Genomic DNA, 21,332 nt, shown 5'->3' on the forward strand with positions numbered 1-21,332 from the left:
ACCAGTGTAATTGCAAGATAAACCTCTGGTGGCCAGGGAAGCTGCTCACATTCAGCAATGAAGAGCAGAAAATGTTAAATACCATTCACTGGCCACAGCCTGCAGTTAATACACAATATTTAAACAACACAATGGCATGGCCCTTGCCAGTAATGTAAAAACAGAGTGGAGCAGAGCCAGAATGGCACAATCTGCCTGTCTGAGTCATGCTTGGCGCTGTGTGCTGGAGGGGAAGGCTTTAGCTGCCCACAGTGTAACTGTACCCTCCAGCTACTTTACAATAAAACATTAAAATATATTAAAAAGGGGGGGTAGGGGGTGGTGGTAAAAGCATGATAAATCCTCTCTAATAGTTAAAATATTTTAAAACTGAAGTATAAAAGTACCACTTTGGAAGAAGGCTCTGGATTTCATTACAGACTGCACATTTTGATCTTAAACAAGAAAACAAACTGACTTTGCTTTGTAATATTCCACAGCTTTGTACGGTTCAACTGAAATCGATAATTTTCCTTCTTTCTACAAGATTCTGGATTTTTTTCATATATTATTTCATTTGATTAAGAGTATCTGAATCTACTGTATTTTCCAATCCTCTTTTGCATGCCTGTTGTTGTCACTGAAGTTCCAAATCTTAATTATTAACCCAAATACATTCAATAAACAGATTCTAAATAAGGGTAGATCAGAGTGATGTGCAATCTGACTTGCATTTATGGAGCTACTATGCTCTTAGAAAAAGACTCCTTTCTTGCTGAGAAGTAGATGTTATTTTGACTGTTTTGTTGTGTCACAGCAGAGATGAATTAGGCATTTCTGCCTTCATCTGCACCCTAAAGCAGCTGAAGTCCCCTGTGATGTCATCAGAAAGTTGTTTGTTTTTTTCTCATACAAAGGAGAAGAATTTGTTACGACATCATGAGAAGAGAATAAACTGTATTTTGTGCTATAAGGAATCTTCTGCTACTTTCTGTTATCTCTGCACCAACGTGCAGAAATCCTCTCTGACAAAGCGACAGCAACTGTAAGTCAACAGAGATGCACAGTATTCCTAATGCTATTCAAAACAAAGCAGGAAAGAATGATCTATTCAGTGCTCTGAAATTAAAGATCTGCAAGATGTAAGTTCCTTTTTAATTTTTAAATAAAACATCCTTTGAACTTCTAAATCCCATTCAAGGGGACTCTGACCTTTATCCAAGACCAGCTACTGTGCTAACACTTTGGATGCATATAGAGGAAAAATACAGACAAAAGGTACCGGAAAAGCTTTTACTTACAGGAATGCAGTGTGGCTTAATCTTTTTGTTTTTAAGGTGCAGTGATTTCAGCATCTACAATGTAACTTCAGGCAGTCTGAAAAGAAACAGGTTAAAATCTCTTTCAGTTATAATTGGTATTTCAGATTTAATTAAAAATTAAACTTTCATAATGTTTCACCATCCAAAGCAATGCATTATCAGTCAAGCGTAGCCTTTTTTTTTGTTAAAAGAAGCTCTTCCCAGAGTAGTTTGCAATGAAAGAAAAAGGGAAAAAAGCAATTGAGAGTAGCAAAATATATTTCTTCAGCAAAAGATCTCTGAATAATTTGGAAAGAAGCCTTCTGCCACTTAATTTTAACAATCAACCTTATACTAATTAAAAAAAACCCCACAATTAAAAAAGACAGAAAAACACCACCACATATCAAAGACTGTGAGGATAAAAATGTTAATTTCAGCAAAACAAGGACACTGCTAGGACCAGAACATACGCACCAAAAGGGAAAATATGGTTTTACATAATGCCAGCCAACAACATTTTTTACAAATTCGTTCTACAGCATGCAGCACTTTCAGACTGTTGCATGGAGAAGCAGAGGAAGACAAGTTCAAAAAGAGTAAAGCTGTTTTTAAAGTGTACAAGGCAAAAGGTCCCTTGCAACCCTTTGTTAAGGGATATGAAATAGCTCATCTATAAAACTGTATGGTTTCTTATCATGTAAAATAAATGTCACATTACTGTGCAAAACAGATGATTAAGAAGTGGTAGCTGCCGACACAGCATTCGAACAGATGCAAAAAAATTTTTTTTTTCAAAATGCACTTGAAATAGTTGGAATGACAATAAAACTCCAGGGGTTGTACCATAAATATGAGTTTAAATATTAGTCTGGAGTTTAAAACCTGTGGTTTTAATTATATCTAATTATAAAGGCTCCAAAAACAGGAGAAATGAGAAAAACAAAAAAATATTAATAATAAATTAAAACAATTTTGCAATAAGTTGTCAGGATTTGGCCTCGTAATAACAAACCATACAGCAATATACACAGACACATACAATGTACCAATGACTCATTAAAGGAACAAATCAAAACTTCATTAAATTTTATTCTTAAAAGGTGACAGCAGAACTTGCCTAATTTACCCCATTCAAAGTCAAAGCTATTCTCCTCACCAGCAGCACACTCGCAGAGACGGTCAAATAAATCCCGGCAAATCTAATACTGTTTTTAAATGCACCACAGGCTGGGAGCAATTCCTAAGTGTAATTTTACATTGTTCTCCCATAAGTAAAAATACAATTCCTCAGATGTCAGTCTTATATGAGGTTTCTCAATCCATCCTCATGGATCTTTAAAATAAAATGCACCATACCAGACAATATACTCTCACACAAACATGTTCATACACACACCTATACCACAAACAAAAATAAGCTTACAAACTTATTTGTTGGTTTAAGTTTCCCACTCTGTCAAGATCAGAGGTATTGAAGAGCAGGAGGCAAAACAGAGAGCACAGAAGTGGACAGAACAGGAAGAAACAATTCTTGAGCATTTGAATGAACAAGAGCCTTCTGATAGAGGCACTAGGATGATGCTGCCACAAGATAACCTTTATAGGCTTGGATGAAATTTTTCCTGAAGGAACCACCTGACACACATGTTCCTCTGTTCCTATTCCTTTAGACAACGTAATATCAAGCAACTTTCCTTCTTTCTCCTGATTGACACCTGATAAGGTAGAGAAACCTAATAAGGTAGTGAAGAAATCCAGGCAAAAAACTGGTAAGTCCATCAGCAGCAGGCAATAGCACAACTGCCACATATGGGATAACAGTTTCAGCCTCTGAACTTCCATTTCTTTCACTTTCTCCCCCTTCCAAATTTACCCCTTTTCCCACATCTTCAGGACTGTAAGCCTGGCTTGCTGACAGGGCAGGAGAGGGGCAGCAGTATTTAAAATCCAACGCTATTTCTTCTAATGAATGCAGTGAAAAACTGACCTCAACTGAGAAAACAAAGAGCATTCACTGAGGGTGAAATGTATCCCTGTGTAGAGAGCCAGTAGAGAGAAGCCCTATTCCAATGACCTAAATAGGAATAAATTGGTGCATGGACTTCGCCACAGTGAATTTTGTCCAAAATTCCCGTTTTTTTTTTTTTTGTAGAGAACGAGGAAACACATGGGTGTCTCCTGTCAAAGCACAAAGGCACAGCACCTCCTTCCCATGCTGGGCACAATCCTGACAACTGTTCTTCTGTGTATCTTCCTAGTGGTTTTAAGATGAAGTCTTTTGTGCTTTGCCCACGTTTTTCTGACTGGGAAGGGAAAGGAGGGAATGCAACATTTGGCATTACTTTGTAAGTTAGCCTGAGGACATAGTGCCTGCAGATAAAGTGGTCCCTCTCCTCAAGGCAGGCATAATTAGCACACACCGTGATTCTTCTAATACAAGAAACAGAGCCTCGGAAAAAGCCCTCTGTAAGAGCGTGCCTTCCTGCGCACAGGTGAGGATGCCTAACACTTGTGGGGCAGGAGATCACGATTGTTAAGTGAAAGGGGTGCCCTAATCCCCTTGTGGAAAGAAAAGAGACATGGCCCAAGAACAGTCAATCAACTTCTGCTTGAGAGAAGCCCAAGAGCTGGAATTGCAAGAATGAGGAGTATGGCAGATCAGGAATGAGGCCTATGAATAAAGTGTTAAAAACAAGGCAAGTGTTGCCTCTTAGTAAAGGCTTGAAAAACAAATATCAGAAGGTAAACAGGTTTCACTTTGCTTTCTCACAATTCCTTCTTGCCACAAAGCTTGTTCAGAGTGTGAAAACTGTGAGAGGAAAGCTACCAACTCAACAATGACTGAAGTTCATTAGCAATATTTCATGACCTGCATGACCGTAGTTTGCCTGACTCATGGTTATGGTCTAATTCACCACTTTGATAAGGATCAGATTGCTTCAATCTAAAAAATTAAAGAGAAGGGAAAAACATGTAATTTTTAATGGGGAAACATTTCAGAAGATGTCAGCCTTCTGCAAACTCTTAGCAATAAAGAAGTTCCATATCTGTAAAGCTTTGATTTTCCTTGAGTACCTTAACTCAGCTGGAGCAGGGCAGTTAGTGTTGTACACAGCTGATTAGTTACGAGGACAAGGAAGACTAGAGGAGAATATATTACAACACTTTTTGATATCTTTAGAAATTTTAGAAATTTCTAGATATAGAAATTACAACCTCAGTCAATTGATCTTTTTCAAGCTCACTTCTTGAACTGGAAATCAACAATGAAGCCACTGCCACAAGTAACTATTCAAAGAAGGCAAAACACTGATGTCCTTCCTCAAGGAAAAAACCTCATTGATAATATTAAGGAACTCGTCTTCAACAACCAGGGAATGAGGGAAAGGGAGCACACTGGAAGAAAAATGGACACGCACAAATGAAAAAACAAGCTCTTTACCTTCAGGACAATATTAAAAAATATTCATGAGCCAGTTAAGAGGCCTCAATCCAACTTCAGAATCGAAATAATTACTTAGGATATGGCCCAGAATAATTGTGTCACAGAAACGAAAAAAGAAAGTCAATTGTACAGGTACCTCATCTAGCAAAAAATATACAAACTCTGGAATTGGAACCAGTATAGACACACCAGCACAATGCTCTGTTCAGGTTCACCGGTAAAACAAAAGAGCAAATCTTATTTACACAGATACTTTACTGCTTTTTCTCTCTATAAACAGCTTTACTTTTGTCACCTGTTCCCTGTCCTGAGTGGAGAGAATAAAAAAGAAAAAAAAAAGTAATAGCAGTGATTGAAAAATCCTCTCAAAAAATTTGAATTGGAGGTCTTACTACACTTTCAAACATATGCGGGAATTTATGTTACTTCCAGCTCTGCCTTCAAACTCATAGCCATTTGTGGCTCAAACCAGAGTCACAAGGTTTGTGGGGGGGCTTTGTAATCTGGCAGAATAGAAACAGAGGACAACCTACAGCACTGTGCTGGGATCAAGGGTTCCTCCCACTTCAGGAATGGACAACAGGAGACTGAAGGTTTCTTTGTCAAAATGGTAAATCTCTATCTGTTATTGGTTCGCTGCAAACATGAACGCCCACAGAGATTTTGTCTTCCCCATGGCATTCATCCTTCGAGTTTACTTTCTCAGTGAAGATGACACCCATTACAAATTTTAATTTCCTAACTATGGCTGTTTCAGCTAGAAAAGCATTTTAATCAGGAAAAAGGTGTATTTTTGGCTGCAATTCACACACACCCCACATCCCCCAAAAGTATTTGAACTATTTTTGTTCCGGTATGATAAAACCTGCCTTTGGGTGAAGACTGAGACTCCTTGTAATCTCAGTTTCAAAAAGTTAGAGAGAATCAACTCTATAAAAAAGCTGCAATGCATAATCCACTCTAATGGTCACTTGGAAACAGGTACTGGATGCAATTTCATCACAAGGGCTCTCAAACCTGTTAAACATGTTGGATCCCTTAACAGCACAGTCCATCCCCCTCATTTATTCCTCCTGCTAACAGAGTTAGCAACAAGCACTTGAGAAGCCCAGCTGTGAAAGCATATGAGAGCTGAACTTCTCAACCCACAGAAGAGTTGGTCTCTATAACTGCACTTAGGATCTGACCTGGGCTCCCAGTGTTTAGGAGTTTAATGGATAGTTCTGTTATAGTTAGGTGGGACCCAGCATCCTTCTAAATACCTCTTGAAGCTTTCTTCCTACGCAGGGGCGATGATGGTAATCAAGTTGGCTGCTAAAAACCATGATATTCCTTATTCCAACTGTTTTCTTGCACAAGCTGTCCCTAGATCCTGTTTATGTTCCCAAGGAACAGGAACAGTGACAGCATGCAGCTTTCACAAGGCCTTGCCCAAACAATTCTTTCTCTAAAGATACAGTTTTTTTTGTGAAGCAGCTCTGAAGCTGATATTCGCTGAGCATCTCTTGGAATACAGCTAGAAGACTTTACTTATGCCCTTTGCAAGCTATTGTAGCATATAAGCTTCTCCCACTTCTTTTCAAGGTTCATAATACTTTGATCTTCACAGCCTCACTGCGCCTGCTGAATGGTATCATCTCCCATGGCTCATATTATCTTTAGTGCATAAAATGATAATACCTGTTAAGAAGCAGGCTCTATCACATAATCACAGCAGAACCTTCACATTTATTCTGGTTTAACAGAGAAACTTACATCAATAAATGTTTCATTGTGATGGGTATTTCAGTGCGGTGACAAACTGGGTGGATAAAGGAAATGTGGTGGATATAATTTGTTTGGATTTTAGCAAGGCCTTTGACACAGTACCACACAGGAAGCTCATAGAGGCACTAGAGAATTATGGTCTGAATACTATTACAATAAGATGGATAAAAACTGTCTGACAGATAGGATGCAATGAGTTATTAATCAGTGGTATTACAAAAGAATAGAAAGAAGAATCTACTCTGATGCTGAGCAATAGGTGCTAGGATTATTATCACTACAGAGATTCATTAAAGATGAGAAAAAGAATGTAAATATTGACAGCATCCAAAACAGATAATTCAGAAAAAAGAAATTCATCAAATGCGAAAGGTATCAAAATTGTAAGATTAAAGTAATGTGCACAAGCCAGAACTATGTGGTATTTAATGTATCTTAAAATGTAAAAAAAGTTATCAAAAACCAATACAGAATTTTGTTTCAAATTCAGAAATAGAAGGTTTTCACTGTGTTGGTTTGACTTCATCATGTTACTATGCACTGGTATGGCTGAGTTGTGAAATTTGCTCCCTTGGAAAGCAAAATAAAATAATATATTTCAATTACTGTGGTAAGGGACAATCATCTGGCCTATTTTATTAGACTATCAGTACTAATGATTAAAATTTTAAAGTTTAGAGTAATCACATATGACATCCTTAAAGTCTTCCTTGGAAATAGGGGACTTTTTTAGTTGTACTTCCTGAATTTCCACTGCCCTGCACAGCTAAAGCCATTTTGTTGCTGATTTCTGGTACAGAAGATGACATTGAACTATCCCCACAGAGACACTGTGTACATTCAAATGGGTACTACCTCTCCATTTCCTTCACAGATCTGCCCCAAAAAAATTCAGCCTGACCCTTACTTGTGAAGGGGCAAGATCCTGGATGAAAAGTAATGTACTTAGATTAAATGAAAAGCCCCAGGGCAGGGGTAAATCTCATGGGACATATGGCAGTAAAGGTCAAAGTGATAAACCTTTATTTGGAAGTCTAGCTACTTCAAAGTGCTGAGCAATTAAACATAGCAGTTGACTATTTCCAGCATAAACTCACCCATATCAGCAGGATGTGAAGTTCACTATGTCCTGCCTTTTTCTCTTTCCTTGTGTGGACAACGCACCCCCAGCACCAGAGACTCTGCTTACTTGTGCCCCTTCAAGAATAAGGCCAAAATAACTTCTAATGCTCTCCTTCTTGAGACAGCAAAATTGAGTGAGTGAGCGAAAGCTACACATTTTCAACTGTAAGAAATTTAGGAAAGTTGTCACAACTCCTCCTCTTGACTTATTGCACATGGTCATTGTCTTAACATGTGACGTCAGGAGACTGTACCTGGTAATCTCAATCACCTATGAAATCCATCATCTATGGTTTTGGGACCTTTGATCTTGTCCCAAGATCTCCAGTATTTCTTCTACCCTCACACAGCAGACTAAGCCGATCTCCTCTCCCATCTCCCTCTGACCAACACCTGCTTCCCTCCGTCTTCTCTGTGAGAATCTGCCTTGCTTGCACTGCAAAGCTCCCATTTTCCTTTCTTGCTGCAGGCAGAGAAGGGAATAGGATGAAGGTGTGACACTTCTTTCACAGGAGAAAGAGACAGGGAGGGAAGTGTATTAGCAGAGAGGCATGAATTTGTGGGTCTCATGTCAGAGAAGTGGAAAGAATTAGAGGTGAAAATATCCACTTCAGGTCTCTGGAGCAGCGAGTGGAAGTGTGGCTTCTGTGGCTCCGCCACACTTTAGATGGACAGTAGGTCCATCACTGTTGTGCCACCCTTAGCAGAAGCCTTAAACCCACAGGTCTGTCTTGGGAGGAACTTGGGATTCTGATGTGTGAGAAGGGCCATGCTATCTTTTAAGAATAAATAAAATTAATAAAAAGCAAAGTCAGGACTACAGGCTAAGTTTTGAGTTCATACAAGCAGGTGCATCACAAGTGGTATGAGGCCTCTTCCAGATTACACATTGACAGATTTTATTCCACCATATGCAAAAGCAGAAATCAATGCAGTCTTTTACTTCAGCACATTATTTATGTTTTTTGCCAGAAGGCCATTAACCTGAATCCCAAAACCAGCTCCATCTTGCACAACGTCGTGCACAAACCATGCCCAGAAGTTTCACATTATTTCAGTTTATGTAACTGCCATATTAAGCTCAAGGCCCAAGGAGGATACTGAACAATATCTTATTGTACAGGCTATTGAGATTCAATATTACAGGGACAATGCTACCAACCCCCTCCAATTTCATTCATCTCAGAAATCTTTGCAAATATAATACCAGAGGACTTGGAGACCTTTAGACTGTACTACAAATCTGCTGCTTAAACTTTTAATGTAACATTGATGCAAGCTCTCAAATACCTCCCAATAAAGTCCATACTTGTAATTCTTGTTTAATTAGACATCATCCTACAAGAAGAGAAATTCAAACCCAGCTGGAACTATATGAAAGTTCAGGGAAGTTCAGTTCCTGCACTGTGATTTGGCAAAGCTCTATTGTAATTTTTTTCCCCGGAAACAATGCAGAAGAAAAAAAAAAAGATACTACATCAGCAATGATTTCAACTAATCACTGTGTCAGGACCGGAAATAATATCTGGAAGAAAAAAGGAGAAAACAATCTTCCATTTACTTTCAATATTAGTAAAAAACAAGAAAAATGTTTTTATACTGTCAGCCACATCCTGCAAAATCTAGTTAATAAAGCAACAGCATAATGACTAGATAAGTTTAAAATTGATTTCTAAAAGAACGGCTACTATCTTCTGAAGACAAAGTATATCTAAATACAGTGCAGGACTAGATTCAGAGACCTCAGCATCCTTTGAGATCCATCCCTGAGGTTGGCCTGGTCCATTACAAATTATATTTGTAGTTATTCCAGGGACCTTGAGATATGGAGTGCACACACTTAAATCTATGTAATATTTATCTTTGCTTCAGATACTTAAGATGAGGAGTACATGGTATGAGCTCAGGTTCGTGGGGTTTCTGCAACAATTGAATTGCTCAAAGTGCCAAGACTAAAATTCACTCTGGCTCCATTTGCCCAACAAAAAAACCAAAATACACCTAACATATAACAGAATGCTATTATTAGCAGAAAAAAGTTTGGGTTTGCAACTTGTTCCATAATCTATGTTTAAACAGATGAGACCAAATGTATCCTCCTGGTGGTCAACCAAACTACAGAATTAAAACTGGTACATCATTTTTTAGCAATAAAAAAAATTCTAACAAAAACCCGTGTACAGAAAAACACAAAATTAAGTTTCATCATGTTAACACTAACACTGGGTAAAGTCTACAAGACCATATGCTAATTGCATTCCAGGTAAAGAAGATGAGAAGTTCAGATATGCAACTGGTAACTAAATTTCTAATAAAATAACAACTTCAATCTTTTTCAAGTCTTTTCCAAAATACCAGAAGTGATTAGAACACATTGTGGACCAGTCACTTGCCAAGTTTCATGTTTGAAATCAAAGCTGTTTTAAAATTTCCTGAACAACAAAAAAAAGCATTTTAAAACTGGTAACATTCAGTCATGGTGATATAATCAAATACCAGCCAATCTGAATTTTGGAACATTCTTGATCTAATGCCTTTATGTTGCAACGAAGCCCAGAAAAATATTTCAGGCCCAATTGCTGAGACAGTGAAAATAATATTCATAAATAGAAAAGGATCATTTGCATATTATACAACTAAATTTTTTATTTCTTCAATATGCCTTGAAAGAATTAAAAGGATAGATCCTTCAGGACCTTTGTTGTCATAACTGAGATGCATCTACATTTACCACATTTACCAAATTTGAACCCACCTGTAATTTGTATGGAAGAGCTAAAACTCTTCTTTTTCCCTCCTCTGCACCTCCCACAGAAAGAACTCAGCACTCTTCAAGCATTTTCTCTACAAATAACTATAAAAAGGAAGTGGGTCTATCAGGGAGGAACTGCCTAGTTTCTTTGCACGTGCTGAGGAACCATCTCATGCTCTGCTGCCCACCCCGCACCATTAAACAATGCATAAGGAACAGAACTTGAACCTGTACCTTCCACAGTAAAAGCACTTGTGAAATACATGAAGCCTGCCAGGATACAAAACACCAACTGCTATTCCACTCTGTGCTACCTTTTTAAAGATTGCTGGATATTTATTCTAATGTAAGCAAGCAAAAGAATGAAATGCTATAAGAAGCCAAAATTTAGGGAAACAGTTTACAATAAAAAGAACACTCTAGGAGTCACATGTACCTATAAATTCTCATTATGCATCTGTGTGTACTAAGAGAGACTATTATATAAAATACCATATTATTTAACATCAAGTGAACGGAGGTTTGGTTTTAATTACATGTAGTCAGCTGTCCCTGTAATCAATTGGTACACTATCAGGGCTAAAATTTCCAACAAATTCAGCCTTTCCTCCTTGAATCTCAAAATTCTTTAGAAACACGCTTTCTTTTCCATTAAGAGGTTCAGTGATGCCAACAACAGATACATTACTCTCCCAGCAGCTCTGGAGATGCTGGAGCAGAATTCTGAAGTCCAGTTGCCAGATCTTCTGCTGTAGCCATCTGACACAAAACTCTCCCTCACGCATTTCTCTCTTTTAGCTGAAGTTTTTACTCTTTAACAATGCCCCATGACATTAATGTCTCTGTATTTTCTGACTGACTGAGCTTCATATTTGGGCAAGAAAGAAACTTTCCATTTCCTGAGCTATAACTGAAACCAGCCTAGGGTTTTATGTAGTCAGTGATCTCCTTTCTGTTCTCATTGACTGGAAGTCTGCATTGAATATACTGCAATAAATAACCATTACAGAAGGGCCTGATGTTCACAGAAATAAATAAATGTATCCCTAATGTGAATTACAGAAAAAAAAATTATCTTTTTCTTAGTTATAAGCCACATTAAAGTTCCAAAACAAGGAACTACTACACAGTAAATGTGTACAGAATTATTTCCTAGCTCTGCAAGCTACCATCTTACATAAGATAGTACCAAGGCCACTTAAGCATATTAGCCTATTAAATCTGCATCCCCTTGTTGTTCTTAAAATCCTAATGAAATGTTCCAGACTGCTATTTGTACGACGTCTGAAGTGTCATGCATTACTACAATTTGTCTGAAAGTAGGATGACAGTCCACATACCATTGGTGAGACTCTTGCTCATGGCCTGCAGAAAAACCATTAGTCACACTGCTCTGGCTCACCTTATTTCCAGTTCCTAAACTTCACCTGAAAAAAAACTTCACCAGCACCACCCCATGCCCCAAAAATACAAAACAACAAATCCCCCGCAAAACCATCTAAAAACATTCAAGATTTAATTTTGCACTGAAAGCAACCCCAGTTAGTTCCTGAATAGAAAACTACACAAGCTAACCTGAAGGGGAGAGAAGCCTCACATCTATGAATAAGAGGAGAATTGTCTCTCATTTCCTAGGATGTCTCCCACATTAGATGTGTCCATATCAGGAAAAAAGAAAGAGCCCCATCCTTAAGTTACTAAAAGTACAGTTTCAATCAGTAAGTGTTCTTAGCTTTGAGCTATCACTGTGCTAAAAATAGAAATGGTCAGGAAACACATTACTCTTGAAAATTATTTCACACAGAATCTGTAAACACGTTGCCCTTTTAGGTAAAATGGCAATTGTTTCAAAGCCAGAAGCCAGAAACATTAAAGTGGAAGCGATCTTCAAAGAGAGTTTGCAACGCAAAAAATTGAAATCTGTGCCTTTTTTTTGTTTTCTCTAAAAAGGAGTCTGAAAGGACTAAGTAGGGATGGGTGAAGAAGAAGACTGAAAAGAAACTTCTGCACTTTTGCTTTGGAAGTTTTTGTTTATACACACGTAGATATATATACACATATATAAAAAAATGCAAGTGTTCTTTTGTTTTCCTAACATTGCAGGCCTCTCTGAGGGACAAGATTTGTAGCAATCCCAAATTTTGTCATGTTTTATGCAAATTTCATGTTTTCATTTTCTCAGATATGGTTTATAAAAGAAAACTTAAAATTCACATGGTTCAGGTTACAAGTATAATGTTGTCATAGTTTCCTTTACTATTTTTTAATTTTAAGGAATCCTTATTTTTCTTTTCTCTTATCCAGTCCCAATGCAGATGGAATGTTACAATACTATTTGATTGGAAGGTATTGTGGACAACTTCTGGTTTGGTGGGTGCAGAACACTGGATGTTTATATCTAATATTAAACTTAAAGGTGTTAAGAATCAGAGTGATTTTTATTCTTCCAGCTGGTCAAAATACTGTTTGTTAATTTTCTAGATGCAAGTTTTTAAGCAATGCTTGGAAAAATACGGGATCTTAACAACCAACTGTTTGAATATACAGTGGTAATAGCTAATAATGATTAAGAACTATTTGCTATATGTATTGCTAACAAATGCCAGTCTAGCAAAGGTTTGCTTTTAAGCTTTAAGCTGGCTTGACTTACCAGACTTTTAAATACTTGTTTGCTGTAACTGATGCCAAGAGCCAGCTTCTCACTGCATGGTTCATGTGTTGCATCCCATGATCAAATAAGAAAAGAAGGCTCCAGCATACATTACAGACAGGTGGCAGGAACTAAAAAAGCCTTCATGCTTTACTTTTTACAAATTTGCCAGTGTATGACCAAAAACACCCCAAGCAAGTCAGCTTAAGTAATCTGTTTCTCTTATGGCAAATTTCAGTAAGTCACAGATAGTACAGGAAAAGTGAAACAAATCTCTCCTAATTTTCTGGATATTTAATTAATGGGAAGGTAGTGCTCAGGTAAACCTTTCAATCCTACAAATGATCTTAGGTCTCCTCTCTTCAAGTTGCACAGTCCAAACTGTCCTGGAATCAGAAAAACATTTTCACCTGAATTATTCAAACAGCAGAACCTGCTTAAATCTTTCAGTATGAATCATTATGAAGGCGAATGACAGCATATCTTCAAAAAATATTGACAGCCTGTTTACCACTACCTTCTACCTTCTCAGTATTTCGCAATAAAGAACCCTGAGATCCTCAGTCAGGAATCTGAAAATTACCCTCATCCCACACAGAGATCGATTCAATCAATCAGTATTTTCTTACTGCATAAAGAGACAAGTGGTTTGCCAAAGGTCATGGAGCAAATCATTGGTTGAGCCTGGAATAACCAAAGATATCCTGTCTCTGGACACCAGCTTTTTCTCTTGGTTTCTGTAAGGCGGGAATTGTGCTGCCCAAATACAACCTCTCACTAGTACTCTTAATTTACCAATTTCAAACAGATTTGCTAAAGGCTTATCACCCTGAATAAAAAGGTTGATTCCTATAAACTTCATAAAATTAAAAAAAAAAGGAAATAAGCAGGGGTAGAGAGAGAGATATTAATTTTCCCCCCACAGAACCAACAGTACAAGTTCATACCTTAAGCACCTGAGAACTGGATTTATAAATCCACCTCAGAACCCAGGAAATACTTCAGTGAGAGGTCACACCTTCTTAGTCAAGAAGTCAACCAACCATAACACAAATCCATAGAAAACTTAAATTCCAATGCTTGCCAACTGTTTCTAGAAAATTACTGGCAGTGTATTCTTCTCCTCTACTGCAACCTTCAGCAGTCCTGATAAAAATGAACCCTGTGAGAAGCAGTCTTCTCATTACCTTCTTGAGGTGGAACAAAGATTATGTATCACCAAGAAACATCAATACACATAAAACATATGTTATTGGAGGAATCTCCTAATATTTTGGCTACCTAGTAACTTTACCTACTAATGTCTTAAGATATCCAGAATATCCTTCTGATTCCAAAGTAAGGGGAAAAGCTAATTTCTACATTATTTCTCTTACTGCAACTTCAAATCAATCTGCTTCTGGCCTCAAAAATCACATAACTGTGTCAATAGTGCAAGGCACATTCAGGTGTGACCATCAAAAGAGGAAGGTTAAATAAGTGACTTTAAGACTACATAAACAATCTGAAGGTGCTAAACAGCCATTTATTAGTACATACTGCAATTGATTGAGGTGGGAGAAGGATTCACCATAATCTGAAAGTATTAATGAATTGGTTAGCAATGGGCTGGATATTGGCTTGGTCAGCAAATAATTTTTCCCATGGCAGCATAGAAGAGAGATTCTCTTATAAACATCACAGGTGGTCACAAAAACCTAGGCTACAGTTCCGGCATCAAAGAGTAATTGCTGCTGAGCAGTGGAGGGGGAATGATGCAGCCATTGTAAGAGAATGGACAGGATAGAACACACCATGGTCTGCAAGAGAGGAGGTGCCCCAGGATTTAAATGCAGCCCTGGAAGCTACCAAGTTTTGAGCAGGAATCTAAAAGAGTAGACTGGAACTGAATCTGTAGTGTCCTTTCCACATTTATGAGACTTTTTTTTACTTATTTCTGTTGGAAAAACAGGGTATGTGAAATAACAGTTTGACTTCTGTGTTGCCTCTTTTAGGCATCATCAACCATTTCAGGGTGTTGTTATAAAAGACAAGTCTAAAAATAATTTTTCCTCTCTGACAAGCAGTATGATTGCTCCATTAGCCAATACCATCACTCTTCCAGAAGCTGTCAGTAAAAAGGCAACTGATACCTACATAGGAAATAACTGCAATACCTCAGGTCACACAGTGTGACAGCCATGTGTGAATGCTGACTACTGTGTACACCAAACTTCACTTTCCACTTCCATATTTCTTCTCTTTTCCTTCCTAATCATGTGACTCAAAGGATGGTAATGTAGTAACCCCCAGCCTGACAACACATTTATACCTTAATCAAACCCACACCATGTGCTTCAAGATGCCTAAAGAACTGGAAATTAAAAAGAAAGAACCAGTCCTTCCAGGGCTTCTGCCTTTTCCACTTGCACTCTGGAAGAGTACTGTGTGGTCACCCCTTATGACTGAAGTATCTGCAGACATTTTTCCTCTCTGCTTATTCCATTACTGAGACCAAAATTCTGGCCCATAATCCCACAGCTCCTGTTTACACCCAGTACTGCAGAGTTTAAGCACTTCATTACAGAAGGAACTGCTGGCCTTCCATGCAACCTTCATGCACAGAAGTGGTGCAGAGGTTCTGAAAAGTGTAAGCACAGACAGAACAATGCATTCCAACCACACTGGAGAACACCCTTCTTGTCTGAACAGTTTCTTTTCGTCTTTCCTGAGTCACCACCTGTGGATTAACACTCAACAACATCTTTTCCTGGGAAGCAGTGTTTCTGAAAGGCATCTTGCTGTGCTACAAATCTTAACAGGCTCATCACACAGGTAGTCATGACACTCCCTCTTACTGTGATTTTTGTTTCCCATAATTAAGCTCCATAATAATAATTTGGGTAGCACTGGTAAAAGAGTGAAGAAAAAAATAATATACCACCTCCTGCACTAGCAGGATAATATTAATTTAATCCTCAGGCCAAATTAAATTTAAAAAAAACTATCTGAATATCCCCATCTAGTACACAAGTTCAGTATTTTATCTGAGTGTGAAGTTGGTGGCTCAGGTCCCTCTTTTTTCATTTACTCCTGTGCTCTACTTTACATACCAACTGTGACTGCATTCAGCAGCACACATGAGTGATTTCCAAATCATCAGCTCATATTTAGTCCCTATTTTCAACTGCACACTAGAGACCTGCACCTATTCCACAAATAGAAAAAATCCTAATGCTTTCCCCTAGGCTCCTGCTTAGGATTTCATTATTAATTATATTTGAAGGTTATACAGTTAAAATACTAACTTTTTTATTTGAACATTTATATTAAGCTGCTGAGATTTCTAGCAGCTTAGCAGCATTATTTCTGTATAAGAAAATAAGCCTCTTAAATTCTGCACGCAGGCCTCTCGTCTAAAATGAAGATTTTAGAAAGGCACTGAAAGGTAACACTGAGTTAATGATGCTTTTTAGACTGAGACCTCCAAGACTGATCCCACAGAACTCTATCGCTTATGCACCCCCTTGACCTCAAGCCCTTTCACCTGCTCTGCCAACGGCATCTGAATACAGATAAAGTTTAGCAAAAGTTACTTCCAGAAGACACCTCTCAGATTCATTGCTAGTTACAATTCATTACATGGATTTTCTATTTCCAATGCAATAAGAAGTTTAAATATTTGGTAGCAAATCCCAGAACACGGTGTTTAACTATTTTCTCCAGAGATTATCAAGGTTAGGCACAAGAGTCATCCTTCAGGAGTGGTGCGTATTATGGATAATATCAAGGAAATTTTCTTGCAATGGGGATTTTGGCAGACAGACCAGATAACCTCAGCAAGAGGAGGTCAATGCCAACCAACTCCTATTTCACAACACAAACTAAAACTCCCAGATTTTCAATAACTGGCCAAAATTTGATTTTAGATATAATCTACAGTAAATTCAGAATATTGACACTTGTACAAAAATCCAGGATTATTTCTTATTTACGACTGTGTAAGAGAAGAGAATTTGTTTCACCAAACCAATTTAGTTCCTAGTCTTCTTCTTTAATCAATGGATGTAAGCCAAGAATTAGATACTTAATGGGTCAAATGCTGAAAAGAATCTAAACAAAGAATGGACACAGGTTTTTCAGATACATTATTTTATATTTATTAGTGACAACAAGACAAGCACCATCTTTACACGTGTCAGAGACTGAATTCTAACCCACTGATTTTTTTTTTGACCCTTTACCTCTTGGTACAACTCAAATAGGTCTCTGCTCTTGGAACTTTCAGCCCATGCTTTTGACTGCGATGTACAAAAAGGTTCATTTTCCTTCGTCCACTTCAGATTTCATAGCTGGACCTATTGACTTACAAATCTGTTCAATCTCATGAAGAGTTCCCACCATTCACTTCCTCTCTTTAAAGGATTCTTGCTGGTCTGCAGCACTGAAGGTGCTCCCTGATCACCATGACCAGCTACAAAACCAAAAGTATCCCAATGGCATTGCTTTTGAGACTACAACACCATAAAAGCCCCCAACCACTTTAAAAAATGAAAGCCCCTTCAAAAAAAGAGCTGACCATCATGCCTTGATAAATGAGACTATACAAGTACACCAACCCATGCTCTCTTCACAAGATCACAGCATGCCTTGTACCAGGTGACTGAGTCAAAGCAAAGGTTGCATCATGGTAACTACTCAGTAGTTAGAGCTGTATTATAGTCTGCAAATCCATCTCTTGGAAAATATCACTGGAAGCATTAAAAAAATACATTTCATATACCTAGGGCTTGTTATAATCACCCAAGCTCTATATAAATACCAACTAATGACAGCTAGCTAAAATGAAATATTCAATGTTTAAACCTTAAAGCACAGCAAAACAACGCTGCATTTAAATCCCATTAAAGGAAATGTATACAAAGCCTTTGATCAGTTTTTCTCCATGTAAAAATAACGAGGAAGAGAACTGATAAGTTAAATAAAAATTCAAATAAAATTCCTTCCAAATTTAAGACGCACAAGAACACCAAAAGGCATCAGGGTGCTCCTTCTAAACAAGGCAGAATCCAACAACACAATTTTTAATCAAAGGCACAAAATGGTGGGACTTGTCCTTGCTCTCTCTTGTCTTTTGAAAGGAGCCATACACACCCCTTGTGTCTTTAAACACTGTCAGGAAGCTGCCTGAGGACAGCCTAAGTTTCAGCATAACTTGCAGAGACTCCATCTCGTGTGCCAAGTTCCAGCCTGGAGTGAATTTTTAACAGTAGAGTTATAAACCCGTGAAAATGGGGGCTTACAGCTGAACTGCCGACAAACCCTTCACTGCGTGGTGCACACGGCGCCAATAATAGACAAAACTGCCCCATTTTATAGCATGCAAAAAGGCTGGAATTCAGCTGCTATCAGGCATAATAATAAACGTCTGCTAGGGACTCAGGCTCTCAGCCTCAGATTTACATTCCCTCTGTCACTAAGAGTTTTTAAGTTAAACAATTTTACATGAAAATGCAGTACACAACATTTATATTACTGATGGCATTTGTTCCAAGTGCTCTTGTGCTAAAATGCTGTGCAACTTTCCTCCTGCTCTCCACCTCCTCCTCCCTATCCTGAGCCACCAGAACTGGGTATCGACCCGCTCACTCCTTCTACTCTTGGGCAGGGCTTCATAAAAAAAAAAAAATATCCCTCCAGATTGCCTTCTTGCTGCAGTCATCAAGCCACTCCAAGAAGGAGGGAAAGAAAAAAAAAAAAAAAAACCAAACTAAAAGCTAGCAGCAAAAAAGCTGTAGGTTCAAACTTTCCTCCTGCTAAAGAGCTGAGGTCAGATATGGAAAAACTAGGGGGAAAAAAATAAAATAAAAGGAGGCTTGCTTCTCACGCAACAGACATGAGGGAAAAAAAACCCCATCTGGTCTAGAGAATGTAAAAGATCTTAAAGAGATGTCACCCAAGTTGCCCCCAGTCACCAGAACAGAGATCAGCTATTCAGACAAGTTCTTAAACACAACTCTGCACTCCTTTGAAGTTTCCTTTTCTCCAGAAAACTACCCTTCACTCCCCCGAGGGAACAGAATTACATCAGTGACCACCAAGTTTAAATTTATCTGCCCAACGTCTATATTTTACTTTTTAATCCATCTCTCAGGAACAGCTTTTAACGCATTTGGATTTTTTTTTCTGTCATAAAATATTCTATTTATTTCCCAGCAGCTGGTGTCAAAAAAGTTGTTGTTTTCTTTAAATATTACTCTTAAATAAATAAAATCTGTTTTCATATCATGTAAAATTAGTTTTGCCTGCTGTGAGTTTGTGGCATTACGAAGTGATCATTTTTCCCATGAATTATTCAAAATTAGGGTAAAAGAGGAGAATAAAAAGATGATGGACAATAGCATGCCATTCAATTTGTCTAAATGCTGCAGTCATACTAATAGTTCACTATGTGCAGCACAGATGAAACACTTTTTCTTTGTCAAACGTAGCCACTAACCCTAATTTAGTATTTCAGAGAGAGGCACTGAAAGAGATTCATTTCATTCCTGTGTCCCCCTGTGACTTATCTAGTTGGGCAAATAACAGACATGTCTCTCTTTGCCAGCAAGATATCAATATTTTGGACAACAAGTTTTTGCTTGCTTATCATCTGTTCCATGGCTCAACTAGACCTTGATGGCCTTTAAGTTTCTGGTTTTTTTATTTTAACCTATTCTTTGTTTAAACCTCTGGTTTGACAGTGTCTCTCTGTCTTTTACAAAAAACTATTAGAATTGTTAACATTTCCTCTGGAGTCTTCATATTACCCTGTCTTTCAGAACTGCTGTAACTGCACAGCTGTAATTATTCTCATTTTGAATTCTGACTGTCATATTTGGAAGGGGGTGAAGGGTGGGATTTTAATAAATCATTCAGGCCCCCCAAGGTATACAGCATCTCAGCAAATCTACTGAGAACTTTTAAGGGAAGGGCTTATGGACTGAATGTATAGATAAACTAAGACATAAAATTCATCAAGAAGAATGAGAAAATGATAATAAATTCATGGGTAAGAAAACACAGTTTAAAATGAGTTTAAAATGCTATTTCAATTCATTTATCACTAAGATCTTTCTTGTAAAGTCTTGAAAGCAGAATTCTTTTATGAAGCTTCAGAATATGGCTACTTAGTAAAACAAGTTTTCTCTAAAAGAGTAGGTTTGAGACTGGAATTTTATCTATCACTAGAACACAGAAATCAATTACATTCCATTTCAACTTCTACAATCTGTACATTAGGGCAAATAAAATGTTTCTATTACAATAACGCCCAGAGTCAGATCAGAAACAACAATCCCTTTTACCATACAGGAATAGGGATTCCCTACCAAATATTGTAAACACAGTGTTCTCCAGAAACAACACCCATTCTTCACCATCCTTTGAGCAGGAGAAGTTTCAATGTTCAGAAAGAAAGTGAAGATTTTTTGAGGGGGAAGGAGACTGGGTGGGGTTTGTTTTTCAATAATCAGAGTGAATCTCCCTCAGAAAACAATGCAAATGGATTTAAATGAAAATCCTGGACCTGGAGATTGGAATCCTGGACTGGTTTCTCTGACCAGTATAATAAAAAGTGGAGTGTTTCATGCAGCAATGGTATGTTGATCACAAAGTCCTTCCACAATAAAGCACAAACACGCCTGTTGTCAATTAAAAGTAAGATTACGATGAAGTGTCCCAAATTCCATTATCCCATAGCTACAAGCCATTGCTCTTTTTTCCAATTTAATTTTTTTAAGTAGGTCATTCTGGTATACTCAAATTCTTTTTCTTTTTTTTCTGCCATCCATGCCAGCCCAATTTTGGCCAAGTCTTCCAAGTCCTCGAGAAAAAATAAAATCCACATATTTATTTCATACATAATTCAAATATTGTTATACACAGCTCTCACACACATCTTGCAATTTTGTATATACTAGACAGTCAAATGCAGTAGTCCAGGAATTTTGCTTGCATAGCCTCACAACATTTTTCATTTGAAGGCTAACATAAATAGTAAATATTTCAGTCTTACTAGACATAATAGGGTGTTTAAAGCACAAAGCATCTCAAGACCTAATAGGAAAGAAAATCATGTCTCAAGCTATCTGAAAGGAACACTCATCTGTTTCCAGGAGTCATCAGCCTCCTGCCTCCACACCAACACAGCTGCTTCACAGCCATCTCAGAAGTACCTACCACTCTGTGATGTTTGCAGAATTTCCCCACTAGATTCCCTTTGTGAACTTCAGGAAATGGAAGAAGGGACCAGCTCAGGAAAACCGACCTTTACTCTGAGCTTCAGCAGAAACA

At 37.8% G+C, this 21,332-nt stretch overlaps 1 protein-coding gene across 4 annotated transcripts in view; it reads right to left on the reverse strand.

The window, feature by feature from the left end:
- The window catches only part of ZBTB20 (zinc finger and BTB domain containing 20), a 444,040-nt gene that overhangs the window by 309,699 nt on the left and 113,009 nt on the right, over nt 1-21,332 (reverse strand). For all 4 annotated transcript variants that reach the window (XM_031056601.1, XM_031056598.1, XM_031056600.1 and 1 more), the window contains exon 4: nt 1,281-1,356. The gene's annotated coding sequence lies outside the window, so the exon portion shown is untranslated. The remainder of the gene's footprint in view (nt 1-1,280; nt 1,357-21,332) is intronic.

The sequence above is a fragment of the Geospiza fortis genome, unplaced genomic scaffold, assembly GCF_000277835.1.
Source record: "Geospiza fortis unplaced genomic scaffold, GeoFor_1.0 scaffold1, whole genome shotgun sequence".
NCBI lineage: Eukaryota > Metazoa > Chordata > Aves > Passeriformes > Thraupidae > Geospiza > Geospiza fortis.